Source organism: Mustela nigripes, chromosome 5, assembly GCF_022355385.1.
Source record: "Mustela nigripes isolate SB6536 chromosome 5, MUSNIG.SB6536, whole genome shotgun sequence".
NCBI lineage: Eukaryota > Metazoa > Chordata > Mammalia > Carnivora > Mustelidae > Mustela > Mustela nigripes.
Genome location: NC_081561.1, coordinates 28,943,866 through 28,949,795, shown reverse-complemented (window position 1 = coordinate 28,949,795; position 5,930 = coordinate 28,943,866).

The following is a 5,930-nucleotide window of genomic DNA, read 5'->3' as shown; positions in this document are numbered from 1 at the left end:
TTTATTTGTTACACCAAGATACCCAGGTGCAGAGAACATAGCTATCACGTACCAGGAGTTCTATATATTTAAACTGAATAAATGAAGAGTGAAAGACCCACTTTCCCTCTTGTATAAATTGAGGGCTATTAACTTAGACCCTGAGGTGGCTCTGAATTCCAATACTGCAGATCTCTAAATATAGACCAACAATCCACCTGCCACCTTCAGTTCCACACTGGCCTCTTCATAGAAGATTCTCATTTGGAAGAAGCAGGTATACAGCCTGTTGTCAAAAGCCTGGACATGGTGAATGCGCACAGCAGCCTCCCCCTGGGTGAGGAAATCCTTCACCAGTGAGGTTCGCCCTCTGTACTCAGCCAACTGCTCTTCTGTCTGCTCCCGCTGGTTTTGATAGATGAGCACTGCTCCTGAGAACTTGGAGGGGAACCACCACAGCTCCATATTCTCCACATCCATGGCTGGGGACACAAGACACGGCAGTGTGATGTCCGCACCCAGCACTGCCACAATGGGTTCGGAGGGGCCAATCACCATAAACTCCTCTGTGGACACAGACATAGGAGTGAGAAAGCTGGAGAGATGCAGGACAGGGAAGGAAACATGCTATCAGGAGGGAGACCCTGACTGAGGGACTCACTCAGCTGTGACAACTCCTAATGGGACAATTTTATCCTACAATTTTAAAACACACAAATGGTGTCAAAGATTCTCCTCAGCAGCAAGTGCTCCTGACTCCAGGCCCTTCCATGAAGGACGCTTTGACTCAGTCGTTCTAAACTTCCACAGGCATCACAATCACCAGGAAGGCCTGTGAAACACAGACTGCTGGGCTCTACCCCCAGGCCTCCTGGTTCAGTAGGTCTGGAGTGGGTCCAAGACTGTGCATTTCTAAGGAGGTGGTGAGAAGCTGATACTGATGTTCCAGGGACCACACTCTGAGAACCACAACTCTAACTTGCCTCCTCTTAGGACAGAACTGAAAACTTATCAAAGAGCACTACTATGGCCGAGTGGTAACATCCTATTCATTGTAGCACACCTGAAACTTTCCTACACTTGCTCCTAAATTTATTATTTCTGTTTGTGTCTTTGTTCTCTGCTGAATTCCATGTGCACTAAAAACTAGACCTCACAGCTACTTGCATTAAAACCTGCCTTCACTCCACTGCTCACAGGACCCAACTCACTACCTGTTACCAAAGAGGGTTCATCACATTGCTCCCAGCCCCTCGAAACCCTGGTCTTCTGAGACCTGGTAGATATGTCACAGCAGGACACTTCTGCAGGACAAACCCCACCTGACAACCAAACACTGACTTCCCAGCTCCTGTGCTATTCAAATTTGGCTGAGTCACCATCTGTTTCACCTGGGGGATGACAATTACTAGTCTCCCTGTGACATCCTCCCTCCAGTCAGTGTCTGTGATCCTTTAAACCTAGAACCAAAACCATGTACCTCCTCTACCAAAGCCCTTCAATGATTCTGCAGTTGCCCAAGTGATCCTGAGCCCATTAAGGAAGACCCTCCCTGCTCTCTGATCCCAACTCCTGCTTCTCTCCCCCTCATTCACTCTGCTCGGGCCAACACTCACCTCCTCTGCTCCTTGAACACCAGGCACACTGCCAGCTTTGTCTGGCTGCTCCTCACTATTGAAAAGCTTTATCCATGGGATCCAGACAAGCTCCTCCCACCTCCTCTATGACTTGGTTCCCACCACACTGCATACAGTGACCACCTTATGGAGCACTGCTGCCTGCCCACTTGCCATCCTGCTCTACATCCTTGTCCCATGCTCTCTACTCCTCTAACAGATGTAGACTCTATGGGGTATTTCATACTCGCTGTCCCTGCCAGAATGTAAGCTCTATAAAGACAGAGACTGTCTGCTTTGTACACAGCGTAGCACCTAACATGTACTCAGTGCCCTATAAATATTTGTGAAATATACGTACCAGTAAAGCTAGGAAACAAAAAGCCAATAAAGCCAGGAACCCCCCCTCCCCAAAAAGAGAGAGAGAAACAATTACTTTCATAGTGAAATTCACATTTTACTTCAGAGACATAAACTCATTAGAGAACTGTCATGCTCCCCTGCCCGTATTTTGTAGTTCTGGGATTCTTCTTATGTGTTTAATTTCAAATAGCAGTTGGGGCATCTCCAGAATCTGGGTAGAGCCAGGGACTCCACCAACAGCCATCTGTCCTGATGAGACACCAGCAGAGCTCCAGGGCTCTCACCCACCCCAGGGAGACACAGGGAGGGGGAGGGGACACATTCACCTGCAGAGCTACCAGCAGGCAGCTGGAAGAGGAGAAGCAGGGAGGAGAGTTGGGACAGCAAAGAGCCCCCGCAGCAACCCTCCATTTCCTCAGATCTGGGAAGACACAGGGCAGGAGGCAGGTGAACACCTCCAGAGATGAAGCAGGGCCAGGCCAGAGCTCTGGTCCTCAGAGCAGACAGGAGGGCTCAGGGCTGGCAACAGTCCCCAGCAGGAGCACAGCCTTTCCTACAGCTCAGTATGCTGATGAGGTGGGGGCCCCACAACCCTGATGTGAGGAAAGCCTGCCCAGGCCTTTGGAAACTTTCCCAGTCTGCTCTGCCCACAGAACCACACCCTTCCCGCCTCAGCACAAAGGCCTCCTCCATGTTTGCGTAAGTCACAGGCCACCACAGAGGTCCAGGGACACAAGGTATAGACTCGGGGCCCTCCCAAAGAAGGACACACCAGCTCCTGTGTGTTGTTCTTCTGCTGCCCCCTAATTATGACCAGGGAATGACTGAGAAGCATGACAGCCAGACTGCGTCGTCCTCAAGGACACTGTGGCTCCCACCACAGGCACGTTGTTCTGGGGTCCTTTGATAGGTGAGTTCACCCTGATTTCCCCTCCTGCCTCCTGCAGCTCTTTTCTGCTCAGGACCAAGGATGTGGACTTGCTCATAGCTGAAGCCAGACAATTCCCCTCAATGGTTAATCATCATCTTCTCTATGTTTGAGGAGTTTCTGACTCAGGGTAAAGGATCCCAGCAGAGCAGTGGGAATCACAGGATAAAATGAGACCTGGTCAAAAAGAAGGGCTTCAAACCACTGACCCTGAGTGGGGAGGGGGCAGCCAGTGGTCCTGGGACAGATTCTGGGGCTGACTGCTAAGGTCTCCTCCACACTCAGCCACCTGCTGTGGAAATCACCTGAGGCAAGGTTCTTGACCTGCTCTGCCCCAGGTCCTATCTGCAGAGTAATAAGATCTCATCCCACTGTATAAGAAGTATCCTATGAATGTATGTATGGAGAGTTAGTGCACATTAGAACAGTGCCTGTTCCTAGGAAAGCTATAGAAATGTCATTAAGTAAATGAGTAAAGTGGAGTCCGCACTGTAGTTGGGTCATCTCAGAGCCTCATTATTATTTGCACCAGTCTCTCAGCACATCCAGGACCTCAACGTCCTCCTCCCAAGCATCTACTCCCCCACTTTCCTCTTCTTGTCCAGCAAGTGTCTTCAGAACCCACTCACCTGTTGAAAACCTGGGACTTCTGGAGCTCAATACTGTGAGACCTCAGCCAGCCCCAAATCTGCTCTCAGAGATTGCACATGCTCAAGCCCTGAAGCCTGCTCCAGATCCAACGTTGGTGCCACAGGCTCCTCTTGTCTGAGAGGCAGGTGGTTCCAGTAGAGCAGAGAAGCACAGCCGAACACAGGTTGCAGAGGTCTCAGTTGACCAGGAACTGGGACACTCAGCACTCCCAGACAGAAGAATCCTGCACTGATTCCTTCCACCATTTGAAAGTGAAAGCTTACAAAATGCAACCCTAGCAGACTCTGCCCTGCCCACTGGACAGTGCACTCTAGTTATCAGGAAGGAAACAGCATGATCAGAGCCACAGAAACAGGGCAGGTACAGATACATGGACCCATTCTGCAGGGCAACACACAGAGGCAGAGACTCCATAATCCTTTGTTGATCAACTGCTACTCTCCAGGTTGACTAGCTTCTAGACCAGAAGCAAGGTGTGTATGCGGCACAGCCAAGATTTAAAAAGCCCTATGCTTGGGGCTACTAGTACTTTCTTTTCACTACCAAAACTATTCTGTTGGTTGGTGAATCCTGTCAGCTGGTGAATGCTATGTGGCAAAAGACTTTGAAATGCCCCAGTGTAGCTGCTTTGCTTTTTATCACCAGGAGATAACCCAGGTGCTCCCCACAGTGGGGCAATAGAGGGGTTAAGCCTGAGCATCACAGAATCTTCCAGGACCAGCTCCAGGACACTGGCCCTGCCCCAGCTGAATGGACAGCACCCTGTGGCTTCCTAATACTATACTATCACACAAGACCTGGGTAGACCATTCAGCCCCTCCGCAACAGGCCACAGTATGCACCAGGCAAGGTGGATTCTGTGGTCTCTGAAGGAACACTGTGGAGCACTAGGGCTTCCGTTCCAGCCCCTCCCTTCCTGCAGTTCCCCATCTCAGTAAAAGACACCTGGGGTCACCCAGTTATGTCTGCCAGATTCTGGAGGGCCATTCCACCACACACACCACTTTCCCACCCAGTCTTCTGCCAGTGCACCAGAAAGTTCAAGACTCTTCTCTAATCCATATCTGTGGCTACCTTCTAGCTCCACATCCATCTCACTTCCCCCTCACCCAGACATGGTGTCCCTGCTTCCCCATGGGCCTCCCCTGCCCACCTCCAGCCTCGCCCTCTCAAGTTCATTTTCCATCCAAGGTTATAACCTCTCAAACCATCTTTTATCAGCTCTGCTTCACCCCTTCCAGGGATTCCCCCTGCTAAACCTCTTCTCTGTGGCTCCTGGGCCCAGCTTCCTCTCTGACTTCATTCCACTGCTCCCAGTGCTCCCTCCTGGCCTGGCAGCGTTCCTCCAGTTCACAGAGCTTTCCTAGCCTCAGATCTTCTCACAAGCCCTGGATGTTCCTGTTCTCTCTCATCCCCCAAACTGGTCACCATTCCAGTCTCACCTAAAGTGACCTCCCTCAGAGGGGCCTTCGACAACCTGCTCATCCCCATATGTGCCCTACACATATGCTTGTTGGGGTTTAGTGGTTCCCTGTGCTCCTCCACAGCCCTGACATGTGATCTCCTGTGGAATGTCCATGGCATCCACAAAGGGAGGCACTGTGTGTCCTGGTCACGGGTCCATGCTTTTGGCAGCCTGTGTTCACTCTCAATTGTTCTGAATGATCCACTCCATCTGTTTTCATGAAGCAAGGACTGATGGACCCACTGGTGCATGGGAGTGATTGGTTTCCACCCAGATGTCTGGTCTGAGATATTAAACTCTGGGCAAACCCAGGGCTTCTACATATACCTGAGTATATCCCACATTATCATTCCCAGAGGTCTATTCTGCCAATATCCACTTAGACTCAGGAGTATTGGGAAAATCTATCTCAAGTGAAACAAAAACAGAAGGGCCAATATTATCCTCCAGGTCCACCCTCCATTGCCACCACCAATCTCTGCCCAATGGAGAGATTCCTTACGTCCTGAGAACATAGTGTAATTTTGCAAAAAAGTCAGAGGGAAGAAAGCCAAATTTTATTGAGTACCTACTAAGTGCCAGGAACTGCACTACACAAGCTGTACTTATGACACTTCATTCTCACACATGCAGAGATGAAGGAAGACAGGAGTCCTGCCATCTAGTAATCTTTCATCCAGGAACTTCCCGGATGAGGGAGGGCTGGAGCTGCAGGGACAAGGTTCCCCGCACCCTCACACACCCCAGTCCTCAAACCCAGCCCAGACCAGGCTCCACACAACTCAGGGTGAAAGAGGAACAGGAAGGGGACTTTGGACTCAGACATGACCCAGCATGATTGGGCCAGAAAGCTTATCTCCCCTGAATGCAGCCCCTGGGTCCCATGTTGGGAGAAGAGGGGAAGGAATGACAAAGCACAGGGAAGGTT